Source organism: Mesoplodon bidens (genome assembly GCF_964165515.1).
Source record: "Mesoplodon bidens genome assembly, chromosome: 16".
NCBI lineage: Eukaryota > Metazoa > Chordata > Mammalia > Artiodactyla > Ziphiidae > Mesoplodon > Mesoplodon bidens.
Genome location: NC_138173.1, coordinates 44,781,394 through 44,807,434, shown reverse-complemented (window position 1 = coordinate 44,807,434; position 26,041 = coordinate 44,781,394). Strand labels below are relative to the sequence as shown.

Genomic DNA, 26,041 nt, shown 5'->3' with positions numbered 1-26,041 from the left:
CTTGCTAGTGGCTAGAAAAACAGTTACAGTTCATTTAAAAGTCTGACGAGAAGTAGTTAGTACCTATAATAGGCACAACTTTCACTACCTATGACTCAGTAGTCACGTTCATTAGTCTCTTTTGCCCAAGGAAACAACTCAAAGGAAAAAAAAGTAAACGTATAAAGATGTTTTTATGTTGCTATTTATAATAGAGAAAATCTAGAAGCAACTGAACTCTGAAGCAATCAGAGAATTAAATATTCAATATACCATGGCATATCAGTTCATTGGAATTTATGTAGCAACTGAAAAGTATAAATACGGAGGCTCTGAAGGCTTCAGAAGGTATTCATTAGCCCACAGTGAATGGAAAGAAGGGAAAACCTTTGGCTTCTGGATTTGAGTGCCAGCTCTTGTGTGAACTAACTCCACGGATTAAGTCAGGCACCTCAGGCAAGTGATGGTCACTCTTCTAAAACTCAGTTTCTTCATATCTGTAATAATGGTACTTACCTCATGGGGCTGTTATGAAGATCAAATGAAGATCAAATGAGGTAACTCACATAAAGCACTCAGTGCCAAGTGCAAAACAAGCCAATAAAAAGAATCATACCTAAATATTATCTTTGTAACTGTGTTCATTTTTTTCTCTGTCAAAATTAAAGGTTAGAAGAGAGCATGAGAATAACATGGGGGGGAAAGTCTTAAGCAGGATAATGGAATGGGTGAATATTTTATTTTTGAGCATTTCCCTTTATAATGTTTTATATGTTGACATTTTAAAAAACGTATTTCTAAGTTCAGACGCCTCCCAGGGCGAAGTCCTCATATCAGGGCCCCTCCTCTTTCTGGCAGCTGGAAAGGCCCATTTCGTAACCCCGCCACAGCTCTCAGAATGCAGACATTAAGCCGGGGAGTCCACTGCACAGATTTTAAATGGACCAATTGTATCTTTATCTTTTCCGCAGCTGTTTTTGGAGAAGCTGCTGTTCTTAGATGCCTGATTATCCCACACCTGTGAGGATATGGTATCGCTCCCTGAGAACCAAATCATGTTTGAAATTTCTGGTGTCAGAGGGTCTTTTAAAAAATGGTTGGCTTAGCATTTCCTCAGAATGCTGCATTCATGGGAGGGGTCTTCCACCTGACCTGTCGGGAACAATGCGTCTTTCAGGCTGTGGCCGCAGTGAATGGGACGCTCTGAACCTCCTCTCTTTAGGGTTATTATTCTGAAATCCTCATTGTCGGCAGTGCCCCCTTGGCAGCTGGATAGTAAAATGCATCTTTCTATCAATTCAGTCTCTTTCCTTTTTTTTGGTAGTTGATTGGTTAGAGAAGCAAAAGCCAACATAGCTACATTTTATTTCTGTGCACCTGCATTATTTATGCTGTCAGAATCTCAAGGCAATAGGCTGAAACTGTGATTATCATTAGGCTTGGGAACTGCAAACACAGGCAAAAGAGACTTTCTTTTTTTTTTTTTTTTTTTTTTTTTTTTTTGCAGTACACGGGCCTCTCACTGTTGTGGCCTCCCCCGTTGCGGAGCACAGGCTCCGGACACGCAGGCCCAGTGGCCATGGCTTACGGGCCTAGCCGCCCCATGGCATGTGGGATCTTCCCGGACTGGGGCACGAACCAGTGTCCCCTGCATCGGCAGGTGGACTCTCAACCACTGCGCCACCAGGGAAGCCCGAGACTTTCTTTTAATGTGGGTGGCAGGAAAATAAAATGACAATCCAGAAATAACAAATTCTAAGGCATGAACTCTAAAAACGATCTGCCAATTAACTGTGAAGAGGAGGGCATCTTAATCAAGCACTTTATCTGCTGGCCAGGCTTCCTGGGGCTCCTTTGCTTGCCACTCCAACTAGGAGGGAAGGGTTGATTCCGTAGCCTTGCAGAGCGCCTTCCCAGGAGGAAGGACAAGGGGCTTCTATTCTGGTACATGAATCCTTATGAGAAGTGCTCAGTTAGGGTTTGACCAAGGAATTGAAGCTGCTGGCAGTGCAGAGAGAGGCAGGGACATCCTAAAGGGCTTCTGTGATTGGGTGATGAAGACACCATCTTCTGATTTTGAAATGGACAGAGACGTTCTGGAGACCAGGCCATGAAGAGACCAGGGAATGTGCAAATATAATTTATCAGATGTCTTTCTGAGTATAATCACTCGATTATCTTCAAGTCTACATTTTCATGCAGTAAAAATGGGCAAGCAGCTGACATATGGGGAAGAGTGTGGGGTCCTTTGTGTAATGGACAGATTTTCATCATGAACCCTAATCCTGTGACTTTTGTATGGCTCAGTCTGGACAAATCCTATAATTAAAGACATTCTAAAGATGTCTAGTGTCTGGGGATAATGGATTTGCTGAGGGTGATCATTTGATGTTATACATCACGCAAGGTGGGTACTGGGTACCTGGGGGCCATTTGCATAGTGCTCTTTGTGCCAATAGAAGATACGTTCTCTCTACAATCAGCATGTGTTACCATTAGAATCAGAAAGAACTTTTAAAAGAACATTACTTAAAAAAGTTTAGTTGGTCTCTGAATTAGAGCTCAGATGACCTAGGGTCCAATCTGCCACCTGTTAACTGTGTGTCCTTGAGCGAGTGGCTCAGTTACCTGTTTACATTGGTTTACAAAGCCCTCTATAAGCTGCCCACAACTGGCTTGCTCATCGTGTGCCACTTGCTTTTCTCAGCGCTTTGCCATCCTGACCTCTCAGTTCCTCTAACATGCCATGTGGCCTCTCGTCTGTGAGGGTTTTTTTTTTTTTAAGTTAATAATAATTTTTTTTATTGGAGTATAATTGCTTTACCATGGTGTGTTAGTTTCTGCTTTATAACAAAGTGAATCAGTTATACATATACATATGTTCCCATATCTCTTCCCTCTTGTGTCTCCCTCCCTCCCACCCTCCCTATCCCACCCCTCTAGGTGGGCACAGAGCACTGAGCTGATCTCCCTGTGCTATGTGGCTGCTTCCCACTAGCTATCTGTTTTACGTTTGGTAGTGTATATATGTCCATGCCTCTCTCTTGCTTTGTCACAGCTTACCCTTCCCCCTCCCCATATCCTCAAGTCCATTCTCTAGTAGATCTGTGTCTTTATTCCTGTCTTATCCCTAGGTTCTTCATGAATTTTTTTTTCTTAGATTCCATATATATGTGTTAGCATATGGTATTTGTCTTTCTCTTTCTGACTTACTTCACTCTCTATGACAGGCTCTGGGTCCATCCACCTCACTACAAATAACTCAATTTCGTTTCTTTTTATGGCTGAGTAATATTCCATTGTATATATGTGCCACATCATCTTTATCCATTCATCTGATGATGGACACTTAGGTTGTTTCCATCTCCTGGCTATTGTAAATAGAGCTGCAATGAACATTTTGGTACATGACTCTTTTTGAATTATGGTTTTCTCGGGGTATATGCCCAGTAGTGGGATTGCTGCATCAGATGGTAGTTCTGTTTATAGTTTTTTAAGGAACCTCTCTGAGATTTTAAACCCACTGTTTTCTCTGCTCAATACATCTCCCAGCTCCTCAACTGGCTCACTCCTCTTTATTCTTCACTCAAGGGTCATATCTTCTGAGAGCTTTTCTGTGAAATCCCAGACTTCATTATGTTCTCCTGGGCTGGCACCGGGTAGCTCTCCTTCTATATCACTCATTATTTACTAAATGTTGTAATTGTTCAATGACTATAAACGCCATGAGGCCAAAGTCTGTGTCTTTCTTATTCATTGCTGTGTCCTCTGACACACAGAGAAAGCACTCACTCAAGATTATTAGGTGAATGAATGAACAAATGAACGCAGTGATCAAGGTAATGAAAGTCTTTTCCATTTTGAGGAATCAGTGACACTAATTCAGTGAAGGACAAAGATGATTGTGTTTATATTAGAGATCACTTGCTTCAGATGATGGAACGCCCACTCAAGCTGGTGAGGCAAAAAGAGAAGTTATTGATTTGATGTTGAGGTGCGCCTAGGTGTAACTATAGGGACTGGAGAGGCCCTGCAGAGCTCAGAGACTAGCTGGGGACTCATGCTGTAGGACTCCGACTCCAAGCCCCTCATCCTTTTTTAGAAGGTTTCCACTGATACTCATTCCCAAGTGAACAGCCTTACTGAGTCAGAAATCTTCCTTTCATCTTGACTTCATGATTCTCCTCCTTTGGTGAGGGTCCCCCCGCCCTCCCCCGAGCCCCTACCAAATTGCTTCTCTCCTCCCATTCCTGTTTCAACTCTGTTTACTGGGAATTATTTCCCCATGAAATTCCTTATAAAAAATTTCTTGGAGAAAAGGCCAATGTCAAGTCTTGTTGCTCCGGAAAGTTTTGAGGCCCTCCAGCCCTGGCACAAGTGTATCCAGGCACTGTGGGCTCTCACTCCTTTTTGGTGAGGTTGCTGATCTCATGACACTCATCCTCATGAGCTCGGAGGATGCTGACAACTTTACACCATGGGAAACTTAATAACTAAACATCTCATTTTTGATAGGTTAAATATGATTCTATGCTGTGGTTTCAACTGTCATTAAATGCTATTAAGTGGAAATATAGACTATGAAAATATAAATATAATTCATAGTTCTCTTGATGTTAGGAACTATTATAATTTACTTACTAAGGAAGTCCATGAAAATAAGAAATCACACTTCAAGTAAGTTTATTCTTTAGAAAGCGTAAACTTAGGTAACCTGGACCCTAATTAGCACATTTGTTAATTATTCTTCCTAATTGTGAAGTTTAGCTTTCTTTTAACTGTATCAGATGCCCTACTAAACTTGAGCATCACTCTTTATCACCACCCTGCAGGGCCATTAGTACTGCTATTTCACAGATAATAAAATGAAGCCTCAGAGGGGTTAAGTAAGTTGTTTGAAGTCACAGAAATGAAAAAGTCATGTTTTGGGTGCCCACATTTAAATCTGAGTGTACCCGATTCCAAAGTTCATACCCTTTCCATTATAATGCAGCAAGAATCCTTGATACCCACGTTTTGTACAAAAACTCAACACAATGCATGACTTGGGGCTGCAGATAAATTTCAGGATTGATTCTCTATTCTTGTTTATAGGAGTTGCATTTCAACACAGGCACCACAGAAAGCATCTAGATTCTTCATGCTTTTCAGTCTATTTCTTTATCTCTTGGAAGTAGGAAGGAATAGAATCCTTGATGATTTGTAAAAATCAGGTTTATAAATGTACAAGAGTGTCTGACAGCAAAGAGAGAGTTATGATTCTAAACCAATCTTTAAAAAGAAAAAAGCAAAAACAAAGATCAATGTTTGTTCTAATTGTACTGGATGTTGCTGATGGAAAATTAACATTTTGCAGCTTTCCTTTTTGTATGAGAAATTGAAGAGGTGATTTGTCAACGGTTTTCCCATGAAATCCTTAGTTTCATGTGAAAAATTGTCTCTCTTTAAAAGAAAAGAATTTATATCCCTCATGCAGTCTATGAAAAGGCAAGCAGGGTGAAAGGAGAGCCCATTTTTATTCCCTGAGTAATTTTGTTGTTTCTTTTCTCCTTTTTCTTTATCTTCAACCCATGTGACTCCTCAGTGTCTAGAAAGACTTTAAAGAATCTTCACGTGATTATTACCAAACATTAATTAAAGGTTACTAATTTAATTACCTGGAGAAATGAAGAACTGTTTTCTAGGATTTCTTTTGCAATGCTTTTGCAAAAAGCAAAATGCATTGCATTCTGTTTTCTTCTAGATGGATTCCTGGAATTTCATGAAATTTCATAGTTTATTTAACATCTGACATTTCACTTGCACAAAGTCCCCCCCCCTTTTTGATGGTGGAAACTCTAACACTTGGGATTAGGTTTGACATATAATAATTGTGCCTTAAATATGAGAGAACTTCCTCTGTCTCTCTCTCTCTGTCTCTGTCTCTGTCTCTGTCTCTGTCTCTCTCTCTCTCTCTCTCTCTCTCTTTCTCACCTAAAAGTCCAGAGGGAAGAAATGTAGGACTGGATTGACAGCTTTTTTCCATGAAGTCTTTGGGAATCAGGCTTCTTCCAGCTCATAGCTCCACCGTCTATCTCTAGGATCTATAGCCCGCTTCCTCATGGTCCACTGGTGGCCATCACCTCCATGCTCCCAAGCAGTAGGATGGTAAACAGAATAAGACAATGAAAAGGGCTCAGGCAAGTTTGTTTGCTCATTTGTTTTTAAGCAAGGTTCTGGAAGCTACACATGACCTATCTATCTACATCCAGTTGGCCTGTTTTAATCACAAAGCTACAGAGCTAGAAGGGAGGCTAGAAAATGTCTTCATTCTGGGCAGCTCTATCCCAGCTCTTCTTTGCCCAACTACGTGAGGTAGAAACTTAGATCATGGATTTTTAAACCTTTTAAAAAATTAATGTTTTTATTGATTCAGGGTCAAATGAAATAGAATCATGGAAGTGCTATGTGAACCATAAAGCACAATACAAGGGTGCTACTCTTACCACTGTTTCAGTGACTGTGCCCAGTCAGCTTGTGATGATTAGTTTTAGCATGGCTCTCTTTAACTGTCTTTTCCCCTGATCTCTGTTATACTGTCTGCCACATTTGGTATCACACCCAGCTGTTGGGCTTCACTAATTTTTGGCTGATTGCTCTAGTATTTCTTACAATGCTCTGGGGCATAAGTTGCTCCACAGTATGATCCAATTAAATTCATTAGGGGCAGTTTTTGAGGCCAATCTGTTTGTTCTGATCCCAGAAGTGCTCTTTTTAGCCGTCTCTTTCCCTGGTTCTCTCTGGTAAACTAGCTGGTCTACGGGTTAGCTTTTGCTCTTCTATCAGTCTCCTCTCAATTGTTTACCACCAAAATCTCCATTATTTTCAAGAGCAACCTTAAACTTGAACTTCCCCACATTCTGTTTAATAAAGTCAGTTCCTCTGGGAAGGTCTACAGAGCTCTCTGCTCTCACGGATTGTCTCTTCCTCTGGGAAAAACCTCTGAGCAGCTACTCTGGACATGGAGCAGTGTTGGTAGCCGAGTCTCAGATTGCCTCTGGAATAGAACCTCTGCCCTACAAGTGAGCTGGATGGAGGGTAATAAGGACCTCAGGACTTTTGACCTGTTGTGCCTGGAGTAGAGCATCTGCCCTATGAGTGGGGGCTCGGTGGAGGAAGGGAGCCCCCAACCTCTTGGCTGCACTGGCCAGGAATGTAACACCAGAGCTGGGGAAATGCTGATGGCCTGCCTTTCCCAGTGAGATCCTGTGTCCCTTTATCAAGAGCTGAGGGGAAAAGGAGCCCAGTCTTATTGGTTACACCTTTCCAGGATGGAGCATGCATGGAAGTGACTCAAAAGTGCCACAGATTCTCAATCTTCTTATCAAGTTTTAGTATGTTTTCTTGAATAAATGTTTCTTCATTGGCTCTATACCCTAAGGATAATTCTCAGAGACTTTCTATGATATTTAAAAATACTTTCACAAGTTATGCTTGTTTCACTAGGGAACAGGTCCACGGAGGTCCTCAAAGTACCATGCTAAAAGTGGAACCTCAGTATTTTTTTTAAACAGATACAATAATTTCCATTAAGTAGTGCTTTAGGTGCATGTAAATTTTGATACATTATATTTTTGTGGTACAGTTCAAAATATTTTTACATTGCAATGTAAATCTTTTTAATTCATGGATTATTTAGAAATGTATTGCTTGGTTTCCATTTAGAGATTTTCTATTTGTCTATTTAATACTGAGTCCTAGCTTTGTTCCACTGTGTACAGAAGAGTATACTCTGTGATTTTGATCATTTATAATGTATTGAAAAACTCCTGTAGCCCAGCATATAGTCAGTATTGTTAAATATATTTGAGAGGAAAGTTGTGTATTTTGTAATTCTTGAGATCATCATTCTTCATGTGTTAATCAAGTCAGATTGGTTAATTGCATCATTAAAATATTCTATACCTCTACCTTATTTTGCTACTTGTTCTATAAGTTATTGAAAAAAATATGTTAAATCAATACTATGAGTGAATATTTCTATTTATCTTGATGCTATTTTATTAGGTGCATGCATATTTAGAGCAGTGAATTATGAAGTGTTCTTCTATGTCTCTAGTAGTATCTCGCTTATATTACAAGTAAGTACTATTGCTTGATAATAATGCTACAACAGTTTTTGCTTGTTAGTTTGTATATCAATTTTCATCTCTTATGTGGAGTAAAGAGTTAGAATTTTCTTATTAATACAGTCTGATGTTTTTGTCTTTTAATTAGAATATTTGGTCAGTTTATATATTATAGTAATCATTGTAATTATTTACATGTTTGCAATTCACTCTTCAATGTTACTATTGGGTTGGCCAAAAAGTTTATTTGGGATTTTCTGTAAGATGTTACAGAAAAACCCAAATGAACTTTTTTGGTCAAACCCATATTTCTTCCTATTTATCCTATCATTTTCTCTCCCCTCCCCCACCACCTTTTTTTGCTTCTTTTGGGAATCAAGTAATTTTTAAAATCATTTTCCTGCTGTATTAGTTTATTAGCTATACATTCTTCTGTTATTCTTTTTATTCATTATTCTTTTAATGGATACTACAAGGATTACATTGTGCACCCTTATCTTATTAGAGACTATTATTAATTAGTATTTTGACTGGAATACAAGAGTCTTAGAAAACTTTAATTCTGTTCATTGTCTCTTACCTTTTGTGCTAATGTTGCCCTATATTTTGAATCTACACACATCGGGGTTTATAAAGTTGGTATTCATTTAAATTTATCTATATATCTGCCCTTTCTGTATCTCTATGTTTCCATGTGGGATCATTTTTCTTCTGCTTAAACAACTCTTCAGAAATTTATGTAATTCTATTGGAACAAATTCCCTCAGTTTTTGAGTGAAATGTCTTATGTCACCTTCATTTAAAAATTTTTAATTAAACTTTTATTTTGAGATAAGTGTAGATTCACATGCAGTTGTGGGACACAATACAGAGAGAACCCATATACCCTCTACCCACTTTCCCCTAAAGGTAACATCTTGCAGAGCTGTAGTACAATGTTACAGCCAGGATATTGACATTAATACAGTCAAGATGCAGAATGTTTCCATCACACTATAAGCATCCCTCCTGTTGTCCTTTTACAGCCATAGGCACTTCCCCTAATTCCCTCCTTAATCTCTGGCAACCACTGATCTGTTTTTCATTTCTATAATTTTGTCATACTGTTATAGAAATGGAATTGTACAGTAAGTGACCTTTTGAGATTAGTTTTTTCACTCAGAAAAATTCTCTGGACATTGATGCAGGTTTTTGTGTGCATCATAGTTTGTTTCACTTTACTACTGAGTAGTATTCCATAGTATGGATGTACTAAAATGTGTTCACCCATTCACTCATTGAAAGCACCTGAGTTGTTTCCAATTATTGACCATCACAAAGAGAGGTGCTAAAAGCATTTGTGTACAAGCTTTTCTGTTAGCATAAACCTTCATTTCTCTGGAATACCCAGGAGTACAATTGCATGAGTACATACAGTAGTTGCATGTTTAATTTTTTAAAAAACTGCCAAAATGTTTTCTGTAGTGGCTGTAACATTTTACTTTCCCACTAGCAATATGAGTGATTCAGTTTCTCTGCCAGCATTTGGTATTGTCACTATTTTTTATTTTAGTCATTTTGACAGGTATGTAGTAGTATCTCATTATGGTTTTAACTTGCATTTCCCTAATAGCTAATGATGCTGGAAAATCATTTTGTGTGCTTATTTGTCATCTTTATATATTCTTGGGGAAAATATCTTTTCCTGTATTTTGCCAATTTTCTAATTGGCTCGTTTGTTTTACTGTTGATTTTTACTGTTAAAAAGTCTTTTTTTGCTCCTTATAAATTAATATTTTTTTTTGTTTCACTGCTTTAAGATTTTGTCTTTGTCTTTAGTTTTCAGCAGATTGGTCACGATGTGTCTATGTGTAGTTTTCTTTGTCATTATCCTGTTTAGGATATATAGGGCTTCTTAAATCTGTTGTTTCGTATCTTTTATAAGTTTTGGAAACTTCTCAGCCAATTCTCTTCAAATATTGCTTCTGTCCTATCTCTCTCTCCTCTTCTCTCCTCTCCCCAATATACATGTTAGCCTTTTCATATGTCCCAAATGTCTCTTACATTATTTTCAGTATTTTCCATTCTTTTATTCTTCTTATACTTCAGTCTAGATATTGTCTGCTAATCATTCACTTCACTATTTTTCTCTTTTGCTATATCTTCTATGTTCTTGAACCCATCTGTTGTGCTCTTAATTGTATTTTTCAATTAAATTTAATATGTTCTCTTTTTTATAGATTTTACTATTTTGCATGTGGAACTCTCCGTCCTGCTATTTCCTCGAACATATTAATTATACTGTGGACCCTTAAATAACACAGGTTTGAACTGTGTGGGTCCACTTATGTGGGGATTTTTTTCACTAAATACACAATACAGTACTACACAATTCATGGTTGGTTGAATCTGTGGGTGTGGGACTGCAGATATGGAGGGCTGACTGTAAACCTAGACCCAGATTATCAACTGTGTGGACAGTCAACTTCCAGATTGTTCAGGGGTCAACTGTGGTCATTTTAAAGTCCCTGTCTGGTAACTATAGAAGATAAATCACCTATGGATCTATTTCTACTGTCTATTTTTTCCTCTTGGATTTTGGTTAGTTATACCTATTTCCTAACATGATTAATGATTTTGGAGTGAATTGGAAGTGGTATATGAAAAATGACAGAGGCTCTGTATGATGTTATCTTCCCTTAAAGAAGGTTAATTTTCTCTGGAAAATAGTAAGAATAGGGGTGAATTACCTTGATCCAACTAGGTATTGTAATGATTCTAGGATGGATCCAGGTTTTTGTGAAGATGCATCTATTTTCTGTTTTCTACTACTTCTGGGGCCTTTCAGTTATGAGGCCTGAAAACTTAGGATGTTCACAAGCTCCAGCTCCTTGAAGGATCCTGAACTCCCAAACATAAACTCACCCTTTATGTTTTTATCTTCTTTGCTGCATATTAATGCTTTGTCGAACGCCATCTAGGAATTGGCAGGTGCTTTAAGGGGAAAACAGTTCAGAATGTTGGGATCTCTTCTCTGTGATTCCTTTTTTTTTTTTTTTTTGCGGTACGCGGGCCTCTCACCGCTGCGGCCTCTCCCGTCGTGGAGCACAGGCTCCAGACGCGCAGGCCCAGCGGCCATGGCTCACGGGCCCAGCCGCTCCACGGCATGTGGGACCCTCCCGGACCGGGGCACGAACCCGCGTCCCCTGCACCGGCAGGCAGACTCTCAGCCACTGCGCCACCAGGCAAGCCCTGTGATTCCTTTTTTTTAAACCAAGATCTCAATCCCTGAAGTCCTGGATGTTTTTGAATATATGAAGCCCCAATTTTTGTCTCTCCAGTTTTGAGAATGCCAAAAACCCCATACCACTTAGGAATTATCAAGTAATTTGAGGAGAAAAGTAGCAGATAATGTGGAGAATGCTGGGCTTACATCAATATATATTCCTTTTATCTGGGATCTTGGCATTTAAAGGTTTTGCTGCCTTTGCTACTCTTTGATGCCTTCCAACCACTTTTAAAAAATCCAGCTATTATTATCTCAGTGAGAGTATTAGTTTGAATACAAAAAACTCCATCATACTGGGAAACAGAAGTTACCCAAGCCTGCGTAGTCCAGATGTTTGCTTCAGTTAAGACTATAATAATTTGGGTGATTTCATTCAGGATATTTTCAGTTACTTTGCCCATTTTCCTTTATTCAGATCTTCTGAATTAGATTTTTCTTGCCATATTACGCCTTAGGCCAAAGCTAGATTAAGATCACCAGAGTTCCCAAATGCAGAAAAGGTAAGTTGGTCTTCTCCCCCTCATAAGAAATTAAAAATAAAAACAACCTTCAAGTATAAAATAACCATAAGAAATAATTCAGTGCTTTCTAAATATATATCAAATGTAAATTATTTCCAAAATTTATGGAACCAGATTTCCTGGGTGTAGGTCCTGGCTCTGCCATGTGCTAGGTAGGCAAGTTACTTAATCACTCTATGCTTAAGTGTCTTTAGTTGTGAAATGTGGAAAAGAATAATGCCTACCTCATAGTTATTATAGTGAATAATTTAATATACCTATAGCACTTAGAACAATGCTCCAGATATAGTAAGTGCTCAATTAATCAGTTAATGTAAAAGATTATCCAACATCAACAGCTATAACCATAAAATACATCAGCATATAACTTATGTGCACTCATAATAAATATGATTTAATAGAGATAAGTTTGATTTATTTGGCAAATTTACTTGAACCCATTCATCGCTAGAAAATTTTGTGATAACTCAACATTTTTGGTTTTGTTTTTCCTTCCTTTGCCTTTTTGGGGGGTTATGGGGAGGCTCTCTCCTCTCTGTTAGCAGGAAGAAAAAGGAAACATTTCTTTCTCAGCATTTTGAGGAGTCACTCAACATTTATTGAGCATTCGTGTTCTGGTCCTTGTGCTATTAACCATAGAGTTGTAGAGATGAATAAGATTCATCCTTTCCCTGAAGGTCTTAGACTTATCAGAGTCAGACAGATAAGTAAGAAATTGCATATACATTGAGCCACTGACCCTGTCACAGGGTATCAGAATTTTTAAAAACCTTAAGTTTATAATCCTCACAACAACCTTAGGATGTAGGCACTGAGGCTCAGAGCACTTGAGTAACTTGCCCAGATGAGATTTGAACCCAGTGCTTCCAAACAATAGGTCTGTGGCCTTCCCACTAATGCTGAGACAGGGATACAGCAACATTTCTACCTAGAAACATCAAATAAAAGGCTGATTATAGTTGTCTACTCATTGCCTAAAACACCTGTTAATTCAGGTATGTGAACCCAAGTCAGAATGCTTGTTTAGTGGCATTTAAGTGTTATTTCTGGAAAAGTGGTCAAACTAATAATGGGTATTTTTACCCATTTGGCTATTTTTAAATTAAGTGAATCATTTACCCCTTTGGGTATTTTTAAATTAAGTGAATCATTTTCACCTAAAAAATGAGTTATTATTTATAAAAGAAAATGACTCATATTCTCTTCAATGCAGTGGGCTGTGATTGGAGAAGGCCCTCATATGTATTTCCTATGATATTTTTACCTACATTTGGATTAATTAGCCAAATGGGTAGAAACCTGAGCTCCAAAGAGATCATCGTCACAATTTCCTCTCTGCCAGAGACCTGTGACTTCCTTAGCTGTAAGAGGAATCTCTAATTCTAGACAGTTTGCAAAGGGAAATGAGTGATGGCAGGTTGGAAGCATGCTATAGAAAAAAGGATGACATGTATCCACTTTTCATTTTGAAGGTCAGTCCACTGATAATTTTAACTTATAATATGAGTGCCCAAGTCAGTATGCAATAAAGTATACTAGTCTTTTTAAAAAACAAAAATCTTTATTGGAGTATAATTGCTTTACAATGTTGTGTTAGTTTCTGCTGTATAACAAAGTGAATCAGCTATATGTATACATATATCCCCATATCCCCTCCCTCTTGTGTCTCCCTCCCACCCTCCCTATCCCACCCCATCCCACCCCTCTAGGTGGTCACAAAGCACCAAGCTGATCTCCCTGTGCTGTGCAGCTCCTTCCCACTAGCTAGCTATTTTACATTTGGTGTTGTATATATGTCAATGCTACTTTCTCACTTCGTCCCGTCTTACCCTTCCCCCTCCGCATGTCCTCAAGTCCATTCTCTACATCTGTGTCTTTATTCCTGTCCTGCCCCTAGGTTCATGAGAACCTTTTTTTGTTTGTTTGTTTAGATTCCATATATATGCGTTAGCATACGGTATTTGTTTTTCTCTTTCTGACTTACTTCACTCTGTATGACAGACTCTGGGTCCATCCAGCTCACTACAAATACCTCAATTTTTTTCTTTGTATGGCTGAGTAATATTCCATTGTATATATGTGCCACATCTTCTTTATCCATTCCTCTGTCGATGGACACTTCCATGTCCTGACTATTGTAAATAGTGCTGCAATGAACATTGTGGTACATGTCTCTTTTTGAATTACGGTTTTCTCAGGGTATGTGCCCAGTAGTGGGATTGCTGGGTCGTATGGTAGTTCTATTTTGAGTTTTTTAAGGAACACCCGTACTGTTCTACATAGTGGCTGTATTAATCTACATTCCCACCAACAGTGCAAGAGAGTTCCCTTTTCTCCACACCCTCTCCAGCATTTATTGTTTGTAGATTTTTTGATGATGGCCATTCTGACTGGTGTGAGGTGATACCTTATTGTAGTTTTGATTTGCATTTCTCAAATGATCAGTGATGTTGAGCAAACTTTCATATGTTTGTTGGCAATCTGTATATCTTCTTTGGAGAAATGTCTGTTTAGGTCTTCTGCTCATTTTTGGATTGGGTTGTTAGTTATTTTCATATTGAGCTGCATGAGCTGCTGATAAATTTTAGAGATTAATCTTTGTCAGTTGCTTCGTTTGCAAATATTTTCTCCCATTCAGATGGTTGCCTTTTCATCTTGTTTATGGTTTCCTTTGCTGTTCAAAAAGCTTGTAAGTTTGATTAGGTCTCATTTGTTTATTTTTGTTTTTATTTCCATTCCTCCAGGAGGTGGGTCAAAAAGGATCTTGCTGTGATTTATGTCATAGAGTGTTCTGCCTATGTTTTCCTCTAAGAGTTTTACAGTGTCTGGCCATATATTTAGGTCTTTAATCCATTTTGAGTTTATTTTTGTGTACGGTGTTACGAAGTGTTCTGATTTCATTCTTCTACATGTAGCTGTTCAGTTTTCCCAGCATCACTTATTGAAGGGGCTGTCTTTTCTCCACTGTACATACTTGCCTCCTTTATCAAAGATAAGGTGACCATATGTGTGTGGGTTTATCTCAGGGCTTTCTATCCTGTTCCATTGATCTATATTTCTGTTTTTGTGCCAGTACCATACTGTCTTGATTACTGTAGCTTTGTAGTATAGTCTGAAGTCAGGGAGCCTGATTCCTCCAGCTCCGTTTTTCGTTCTCAAGATTACTTTGGCTATTCGGGGTCTTTTGTGTTTCCATACAAATTGTGAAATTTTTCGTTCTAGTTCTGTGAAAAATGCCAGTGGTAGTTTGATAGGGATTGCTTTGAATCTGTAGATTGCTTTGGGTAGTAGAGTCATTTTCACAATGTTGATTCTTCCAATCCAAGAACATGGTATATCTCTCCATCTACTTGTATCATCTTTAATTTTTTTCATCAGTGTCTTATAATTTTCTGCATACAGGTCTTTTGTCTCCTTAGGTAGGTTTATTCCTAGATATTTTATTCTTTTTGTTGCAATGGTAAATGGGTGTGTTTTCTTAATTTCGCTTTCAGGTTTTTCATCATTAGTGTATAGGAATGCAAGAGATTTCTGTGCATTAATTTTGTATCCTGCAACTTTACCAAATTCATTGATTAACTCTAGTAGTTTTCTGGTAGCATCTTTAGGATTCTCTATGTATAGTATCATGTCATCTGCAAACAGTGACAGCTTTACTTCTTCTTTTCCAATTTGGATTCCTTTTATTTCCTTTTCTTCTCTGATTGCTGTGGCTAAAACTTCCAAAACTGTGTTGAATAAGAGTGGTGAGAGTGGGCAACCTTGTCTTGTTCCTGATCTTAGTGGAAATGGTTTCAGGTTTTCACCATTGAGGACAATGTTGGCTGTGGGTTTGTCATATATGGCCTTTATTACGTTGAGGTAAATTCCCTCTATGCCTACTTTCTGGAGAGTGTTTATCATAAATGGCTGTTGAATTTTGTCAAAAGCCTTTTCTGCATCTGTTGAGATGATCATATGGTTTTTACTCCTCAATTTGTTAATATGGTGTATCACACTGATTGATTTGCCTATATTGAAGAATCCTTGCATTCCTGGAATAAACCCCACTTGATCATGGTGTATGATCCTTTTAATGTGCTGTTGGATTCTAGTTTGCTAGTATTTTGTTGAGGATTTTTGCATCTATGTTCATCAGTGGTACTGGTGTTTAGTTTTCTTTCTTTGTGATATCTTTGTCTGGTTTTGGTATCAGCGTGATGGTGGCCTCGTAGAATTAGTTTGGGCATGTTCCTCCCTCTGCTATATTTTGGAAGAGTTTGAGAAGGATAGGTGTTAGCTCTTCTCTAAATGTTTGATAGAACGCACCTGTGAAGCCATCTGGTCCTGGGCTTTTGTTTGTTGGAAGATTTTTAATCACAGTTTCAATTTCAGTGCTTGTGATTGGCCTGTTTATATTTTCTATTTCTTCCTGGTTCAGTCCTGGAAGGTTGTGCTTTTTTAAGAATTTGTGCATTTCTTCCAGGTTGTCCATTTTATTGGCATATAGTTGCTTGTAGTAGTCTCTCACGATCCTTTGTATTTCTGCAGTGTCAGTTGTTACTTCTCCTTTTTCATTTCTAATTCTGTTGATTTGAGTCTTCTCCCTTTTTTTCCTGATGAGTCTGGCTAATGGTTTATCAATTTTGTTTATCTTCTCAAAGGTTTTAGTTTTATTGATCTTTGCTGTTGTTTCCTTCATTTCTTTTTCATTGATTTGTGATCTGATCTTTATGATTTCTTTCATTCTGCTAACTTTGGGGGGGTTTTTGTTGTTGTTCTTCTTCTTTCTCTAATTGCTTGAAGTGTAAGGTTAGATTGTTTATTTGAGATTTTTCTTGTTTCTTGAGGTAGGACTGTATTGCTATCAACTACCCTCTTAGAACTGCTTTTGCTGCATCCCATAGGTTTTGAGTCATCGTGCTTTCATTGTCAGTTGTTTCTAGGTATTTTTTGATTTCCTCTTTGATTTCATCAGTGATCTCTTAGTTATTTAGTAGTATATTGTTTATCCTCCATGTGTTTGTATTTTTTACAGTTTTTTCCTGTAATTGATGTCTAGTCTCATAGCATTGTGGTTGGAAAAGATACCTGATATGGTTTCAATTTTCTTAAATTTACCAAGTCTTGATTGGTGATCCAAGATATGATCTATCCTGGAGAATGTTCCATGAGCACTTGAGAAGAAAGTGTATTCTGTTGGTTTCGGATGAAATGTGCTATAAATATCAATTAAGTCCATCTTGTCTAATGTGCCATTTAAAGCTTGTGCTTCCTTATTTATTTTCATTTTGGAGGATCTGTCCATTGGTGAAAGTGGAGTGTTAAAGTCCCCTACTCTTACTGTGTTGCTGTCAGTTTCCCCCTTTATGGCTGTTAGCATTTGCCTTATGTATTGAGGTGCTCCTATGTTGGGTGCATATGTATTTATAATTGTTATATCTTCTTCTTGGATTGATCCCTTGACCATTATGTAGTGTCTTTCTTTGTCTCTTGTAATAGTCTTTATAAAGTCGATTTTTTCTGCTATGAGAATTGCTACTCCAGCTTTCCTTTGATGTATGTTTGCATGGAATATCTTTTTCCATCCCCTCACTTTCAGTCTGTATGTGTCCCTAGGTCTGAAGTGGGTCTCTTGTAAACAGCATATATACAGGTCCTGTTTTTGTATCCATTCAGCCAGTCTGTGTCTTTTGGTTTGAGCAGTTAATCCATTTACACTTAAGGTAATTATCGATATGTATGTTCCTATTACCATTTTCTTAATTGTTTTGGGTGTGTTATTTTAGGTCTTTTCCTTCTCTTGTGTTTCCTGCCTAGAGAAGTTCCTTTAGCCTTTGTTGTAAAGCTGGTTTGGTGGTGCTGAAATCTCTTAGCTTTTGCTTGTCTGTAAATGTTTTAATTTCTCCATCGAATCTGAATGAGATCATTGCTGGGTAGAGTAATCTTGGTTGTAGGTTTTTCCCTTTCATCACTTTAAATATGTCCTGCCATTCCCTTCTGGCTTGCAGAGGTTCTGCTGAAAGATCAGCTGTTAGCCTTATGGAGATTTCCTTGTATGTTATTTGTTGCTTTTCCCTTGCTGCTTCTAGTATTCTTCCTTTGTATTTAATTTTTGATAGTTTGATTATTATGTGTCTTGGTGTGTTTCTCCTTGGATTTATCCTGTATGGGGTTCTCTGCACTTCCTGGACTTGATTGACTATTTCCCTTAGCATGTTAGGGAAGTTTTCAACTATAATCTCTTCAGATATATCAGACCCTTTCTTTTTCTCTTCTGTTTCGGGGACCCTATAGTTCGAATGTTGGTGCATTTAATGTTATCCCAGAGGTCTCTGAGACTGTCCTCAATTCTTTTCATTCTTTTTTCTTTATTCTGCTCTGGTGTAGTTATTTCCACTATTTTATATTCCAGGTCACTTATCCATTCTTCTGCCTCAGTTATTCTGCTATTGATTCCTTCTAGAGAATTTTTAATTTCAGTTATTGTGTTGTTCATCATTGTTTGCTCTTTAGTTCTTCTAGGTCCTTACTAAACATTTCTTGTATTTTCTCCATTCTATATCCAAGATTTTGCATCATCTTTCCTATCATTACTCTGAATTCTTTTTCAAGTAGACTGCCTATTTCCTCTTCATTTGTTTGGTCTGGTGGGTTTTTACCTTGCTCCTTCATCTGCTGTGTATTTCTGTGTCTTCTCATTTTGTTTAACTTACTGTGTTTAGGGTCTCCTTTTCACAGGCTGCAGGTTCATAGTTCCCATTGTTTTTGGTGTCTGCCCCCAGTGGGTGAGGTTGGTTCAGTGGCTTGGGTTGGTTTCCTGGTGGAGGGGACTGGTGCCTGTGTTTTGGTGGGTGGGGCCGGATCTTGTCTTTCTGGTGGGCAGGGCCACATCCGGTGGTGTGTTTTGGGGTGTCTGTGACCTTAGTATGATTTTAGGCAGCCTCCTGCTAATGGGTGGGGTTGTGTTCCTGTCTTGCTAGTTGTTTGGCATGGGGCGTCCAGCACTGGAGCTTGCTGGCCGTTGGGTGGATCTGGGACTTAGCGTTGAGACGGAGATCTCTGGGAGAACTCTTGCCGATTGGTAGTACTTGGGGCCGGGAGGTCTCTTGTGGTCCAATGTCCTGAACTCGGCTCCCCCTTCTCAGAGGCTCAGGTGTGACACCAGGCCAGGGCATCAAGACCCTGTCAGCCACACGGCTCGGAACAAAAGGGAGAAAGAAAGAAAGAAAAATTATAATAATAATAAAACAATTTAAAACATTTTTTAAATTTATTAAAATAAAAAAATAATTAAAAAAAGAAGAGAGCAACCAAACTAATAAACAAATCACCAATGATAGCATGTGCTAAAAACTAAACTAAGATAAACATTAAAATTAGAAACAAATTAGTCACAGACAGCAAACCCCAAGTCCACCACCTCAAATTTGTGATGATTCGTTTTCTGTTCAGGTATTCCATAGATGCATGGTACATCAAGCTGATTGTGGGGATTTAATCTGCTGCTGCTGAGGCTGCACGGAGAAATTTCCCTTTCTCTTCTGTTTGCGCATCTCCTGGGCTTCAGCTTTGGTTTTGGCCCTGCTCTGTGTGTAGGTCGCCCTCGGGCATCTTTTGGGAAGTCTGAGGTCTTCTGGCAGTGTTCAGTAGGTGTTCTGTAGGATTTGTTCCACATGTAGGTGTATTTTTTTTTATTTGTGGGGAGGAAGGTGATCTCCACGTCTTACTCCTCCGCCATCTTAAAGATCCCCCTCTACTTAGTCTTAAAAATGATAGAAAATTCAAAATAAAAAGGTGTTAGTATTTGTTGAATTTTAAACTAATTTAAGGCCAGGATTTTAGGAATTTTTAGAACTGATAATTTCTTGTTTCAGAGGACATCACCTATTGGCAAACTGTGGTACTGCAGTTTCACTGCATAAAGAGGAAGAGATGATCAGGCAGCTATGGATTTGGAGTCAAAGAGATGGTAAAGCAGGCAGCTCAGAGAACATGGGGCCCTGGAAGTGTAGAAGGAAATGCTTTCTCTCCTCTCTTCCCATTCCCCTCATTGCTGTGATGTACATTTCTGACAGAAAACCAGAACTGTAACTGGAACAAATTACAGATTTGTGAATTGTGACTGTTGCTGAAATCTTACCACTGGTGTGACATCCTGACCCATTTAGATAGGCATTGGATTCAATGAGCCAATTGTCCTTGTGCTAACAGGTAAATTCCTAGCTATCATTAATCTGCAATTAAAGGGGGGGAGCGTGGAGCGTTCATTATAGCATAACACTTTGATTTTACTTTTGCAGTGCTACAGCTAATAGCATCAGGAAAATAACTTTTCAAATAAAAATGTATCTTTTCTCCCAGATGGGGCTGGGCCAGAAGTAAAGGAAGCGGAAGATGGAATAGGAGGATTCTATGGTCAGTTTGAACATTAGTCTTACTGTGCTAGAAGTAATTCCTGACTCTAACTGAAGAAATTTCATTCTTTTGCAGTGACATAAATGTAGTCTGCTCAGCTGGTTTAGTTTCCATTTATATTTTGTAGCACCCCAGAGCTACTTTTTTTCTTTTTAAAGAAGCCAGCGGAAGCCAGCCAGAAGAAATCCTGATAACTTTAGCATGGGAAGGTTTTGAGAGCAATCTCTTCTCCCCACCTTTTAACCTCTTTCCCCTTTGAATGGTGTATGTTTCAATGGATGCGTTTTTCAGAGTACCTTCCTCTGCATTTTATTTCATCTTATTTAATGGACTTCCTATTAATTAAGAGGGAGAATGAACTAGGAAATAAGCACCATGTAGAGTTAAAAGTAGGGTAGGGTTGTCCCAAAGGAACTGAAGCTGAAGTTAGAAAATGTGCCGGACCTTCCTTTTATTCTGCTGTCCTAGGCTTTCACTGAAGTTTGTGTTTGGGGACACCCATTTACTCCATGCTGAGTCCCAAAAGGATGTGGACAAGAGCATTTAGAAGGGGAGGATTTGGCACCCGTATGGTGACCCACAAAGTAAAAATCCAAAAAAGTTTAAAATGTAAAGTATTTTAAAGTAGCACTGTTTTGAAACTCTTTTGGTCATTCATCCTTGCATAGACATTTTACAATGCAGGGATCCTGAATTCATCTCACCTGATTCCCCATTCTAGTTGATGTGAGGCTCATTAGACTCTCATCTGACTCAGGGCCACCACGCCCCATGTTTCTTCTCTTTCTTTCCATTACTAGCCTGGTCTCAGTACATTAATGTGGATTCTTATATCATTTTAAAAATATCTTTTCTTCCAGCTCCCCTTGAGCTTCTGTTTTTATCCATTTACTTACAAATAGATTTAATTAGCTTAGAATACTACCCCCAGAATTTCTTAGTTCTTTCCTTCTGTTCTACAGAGAGAGACACAAACTTCATGCTGGTGACAGTGAGACCAATGGGAAGTTCAGAGGGGCATGCATTTTCTTGCCAGAAACTGTAAGGAATAGCCTTGAAGAGGAAAGTTGTAGGCACTCTTCAGTCACAACTTCAAGGGTTGAGGTTGCTGGGTAGCTGTCCGTGATGGTTGTGGGGTGTGTGCATGCACACACACACACACACACACACACACTCACATGCACTCACAAACACATACACATCACAGTGACAGATGACCTATTGAAATAATTTCAGAGCTGTTCTGTGGTTGCTATGACAACCAGTGCTCTCTTGGCTTTCATCTGGCCATGTGACAGGGACTTTGACGTCAGCCGGAGGCAGAGTCTGTGGCTGAGTCCACACAGTCAAAGGCCTGTGAGAATCTGGTGGATGCTGGCTGCCGCTGCTGCTCTTAACGCTGCTGCCGCTGCTGCTTCTGCGTCCCAGGGGCTGCAGAGCATGGACTGTTAAATCTTGCACTTCTTCTGTGTGAGGTAATTAGTTTGCTTTATATACAATAGTTAGATGTGTTTGTAGATCATTGTGGTTTTCCCCTCTCTCTTACCTCTTACAAGTTTGTCTTCATGAACAATTACTGTTGTACCAAGAGAAAAATATGAAGCAGCTTCTAGTTGTTAATTTTGGGTGGAATCTCTGGCATTTGGTTAAATTTGGATTAATGTTCTGTGAAGTAGGTTAAAATATAGCCGCCTTTTTTGTTCGACACTTGCTAACATGACATTATTTAGAGATACAGGTTTTGCAGCTTAAGCCAAATATTCCCCGTTGAATTCCAGGAATCCTCCCTTCAGTATTGCTTTGGGTTTAAAGACTCCAGCATAGCCTTGCAATATGTTGCTAACTTTGCTTTTTTTATATTTGCTACCATATTCTGAATCAGCCTAGAGTAGTTTGGTATTTGGTTTCTGTCTTGTTTGTAGCATTCATAATTAGCAACAATAGGCACGGCGGGAAAGAACATTATACTTTGAAACAAAAGTTGGGGTTCTTCTAGTAAATAAAGTATTCTGAAAATACCAGGGAAAACTGTCAAGAGCTTCCTGTTTAGAGAAAAATAATCTGGAATATGCCAAGGAAGTTGGGGTGGAACCTCTGACATGTGCTCATGCAGTTGCTTTTTGGTTCTTAGAGCAAAGTGCACATTTTCAGTATCTTCCTCTGAAAATTCAGCTGTGAAGAGAATAGCATTGGATGGTCTTCATTCACTAAGGAGGCATGTAAGCTATTTTTATATTTAAAAATTGAAATAATTACCTAGAGAAGAAAACAATAGCCCTAAAACTAAATTATCATTGGTAGATCTACTTTAATTCAAACACAGATATAAATAGCCACTAAAAATCGCTCTAGATCTTGAATGAGTAATTTGATAACTGTGATTAATAAAGCTTTTAATCTCTATTCCTATAACAATATATACTGCAAATGGGGGGGTTGCATTGTTGTAGTTCATTTCTTTCCCAAGTTTAGTAATTTTGAATTTTCCATCATTGCACACAAGTTGGATGGTTTTCGTAGCTTGTAATTCAACAAAAACCTCTGGTACTGAAGTTGATCGAGCCTAGATTTATAAGCAGGTATCTAAATCTTACAAATTTAACTGGAAAAAAAAGGCAAATTTTAGAGCAGCACATGTAATATACCTACTATTTTGATGAATAGAAAAATAATGGTTTAACTATGTAAATGAAGAATACACATTTTATAGTATGTGAGTTACATATCAGTTTTACAGTGTGTGAGTTATATATCAATATAGCAAGAATATATTATTCTTTCCTATATTCTTTATTAGTTTCTGAATTCTGATCACCTTTATTTTACTCTTGGAGATGAACATTTTGAACAGTATTTAGCTTCAATGATAAGTGAATAATTGTGAGTGCATAAATAATTTCTCAATAGCTTTCAATGAGTGAATATGCATTTAACTTGCTGGCATTTGATATGTCTATTTTTGGCCAGAGTCTCCATGGAGGATTTTCCAAAAAGTCTTAATGTGCTTACACTCGAGGCACATCTACTGAGGCGTTATCTCATTGTTTAATTTATCTCATAATTTTAATAACTCAGAGGCCCTATTCTTAACACTCCTAGAAATATGTTAATTGATTTGCAGTATTTCAAGTGAGCATGAATAGGACCCGTAGCCAGTAGCACTGTCATTTAAAAGCAGTCTTTGATAGGATACTTTGATGTTTGCCTCTTTTGCTCAAAATAAGGAATTTTCGTTATAGTTTTTCCAGGTAGTGAAGATTTTCTTGATGCTCTCTCTATGTTTTAAAGTTATAAAATGATTGTATTCAGTGCCCTAATAAAACAGACTGGATTTCAGCAACGAAATAAGTGAATATTTTAGTGTTGATTAGCAAAATGACAATGATAAAGTTTATCATTAGAAGAAAACAACCTCTGCTATGATGGCAGAAATACTTTAGAATCTACAGGTCTTTTCTTATGGCAAAATAAGGGGGAAAAATGACTCTCATCAGAATCATCTGTTTACAGCAATGAGACTGTGTTGATTTCAAGGTCAAGTTTGCTTCAACTTCAAAAGATACTAGCAAGGAATGATTTACTCTAGAAACCTGGATGTTGCATTATTAAATGCTTTATGTACAGTTTCAAGGGATTTTAATCTTTTGGGTGCCATGGACCTCTTTGGCAGGCTGGTGAAGCTTATAGGTTCTTCTTAGAATGATGATTTTAAATGCATGATAGAGTATGCAGGATGACAAAGGGAATTACTTTTATTGAAATACATTAACCAAATTTTTTAAATTGTGACGTGTGTGTTGTCAATAATTCACTATTAAATAAAACAAATTAGCAGCAGTTATAATTACTACCATAATTTTGAAGTAGTGATGAACATAAAAGGTATTTTGAGATGGCTACAGTGACTGTAATGTGATGTGAGAATATCTGTGATTTCTCTTGGCAACAAAACCGCAGATACGGTGGTTTATGCTCTACATTTTAATCTAAATTTTACTTTGAGGTTAGTGAAACTAAAGATAGAATATTTTTCCCATCCAAGTTCCTGGATCCCATGAATTCTCTCCACCCCTCAATTAAATGATATGTAAGCTTGTGATGCTAAAAGGTCTTGGAACTGCACTGGACAAAATCCACACCACCATTTCCACATTCAGCTCTACCACATCTGATTTTATTCTCTGAAGGTGTGAATTTCACAGTATTCTCTAATTTCTGTGTGAAAGGGGTGGTATCCACATTGCTACCAAATTGTAAATTTCTTTTGTTTTCCTCCTTAATCCATAAGTAGGCTTGTGTACTTGGACTGAGCTCATACCTAGTTAGATAGGGGTTAAGAGGAAAAATTTATAGTGTTAACGCAAGTTATGCAAGTTAAAACCATGGACCATAGAAGTAAGACTATAGCTATTTACAAAGGGACCCTTATCCAGTCAAAGAAAATAAGCAAGTAGTACTTTCATAAAGAATGCAGGATGTTATATGAGATTGTAGCTGAAGAAATATTCTAGAAGGTACTTTGTGTGCTCACAACAATCGAAATGAGCATTAAAGAATTTATGTCCCTGTTCAGTTTGATGTAAAGCACATATATGCGTAAATTGATCAATTGTAATGTAAATTTCAGTTACTCTGGATAGAGCCTGCTGGTTCACCTGTCAGAGGTCCCTGGAACAGGAGACATTCATTCAAAATGAAATGAGGAGTGGAGACACTTCCCAAGTAATCTGAACACAAAATCTTATTTGACTTATTGGATATTCAAGAACAACACAGGAAATATTAATATTATTGTTTAGGGTGACTTATATAAGAATTGTCTCATTTCCCATGTCACTCTTAACTTGCAGAAGATATTGCCTAATTTTCCTCTGCAGCTAACTAGGTGACTTTGCAGTTAGTTAGCTGATGTCGTGTATCGCTGCCTTTCCAGCTCTGCGTTTAGTCCTTGCATCCTTTCTATTACATCAGCACCATCACCCCAGCATAAGAAAATTGGAGCTATGACATTATGCACAAGCTGGTGTTTAAACTCAATCCAAATCCCTAACATTTGAAATGGAAGCTTAGCAGTTTTTCCTTCATGTGTTCTCAGGGGAATTACAAAAGAGGATTTTCCCAAACATTTCTTATTCTTCGGACTAGAAAAGAACACCTTCTTCGGGGGCTTTGAGTGTCTGTGGCACCTTGATAAAGAAGCTTGGAAAAAGTCAAAAATCTCAGACTCCAGTTGGAAAGGAATGTGCCACTATTTTTCATGAAATCAGCTGTTATTTTAATGGTTCCCTGTGATGGAAATCAACTAGAAATAGCATTCCAAAATGCAGCATTTTTATTGTTTCCAGAAGTGATGCCATAAAAGTTAGTGCTCATTAAGACTTCGATACAAAAATTATATGATAGATATTTAAATCCAACGGAGGCATCTACTGCAAACCAAAAACAGTCTGCTCTTTTTATTTCTGCAGTGGACTTTAGGGAGTTTTTGGACATATTTCTGTAAATGTCTTTAATTAGAGACATAGCATCCCTTTAAAATTTTAGTTTACATTGATGTAAAACATAGTGTACTTAACATCACATTAAAGTTCTATATTTGAGTTTCAAGAAAGAAATCTGTAGTCTGAAAGATAGTCTAGCTGCTGCCTGTCCTAAAAGGAGGATTGTCCGTATTTTCTGATTTCTGAATTCCAATGAGTGCAGGAAAACCAAAGACTGCAAACTGCTTTCATGCCAAGATGAATTCTTTTATGGATGATTCTAGAATT

The 26,041-nt window shown here is 38.0% G+C and overlaps 1 protein-coding gene across 3 annotated transcripts in view; it reads left to right on the top strand.

Moving 5' to 3' along the window:
- NCALD (neurocalcin delta) overlaps nt 1-26,041 on the top strand; it is a 298,403-nt gene that overhangs the window by 194,886 nt on the left and 77,476 nt on the right. The window contains exon 1 of one of the 3 annotated variants that reach the window (XM_081259037.1): nt 22,443-22,492. The exons of the other annotated variants lie outside the window; for them this stretch is intronic. The gene's annotated coding sequence lies outside the window, so the exon portion shown is untranslated. Of the gene's footprint in view, nt 1-22,442; nt 22,493-26,041 lie in introns of those variants that run through there. 3 annotated transcript variants of the gene reach the window in all.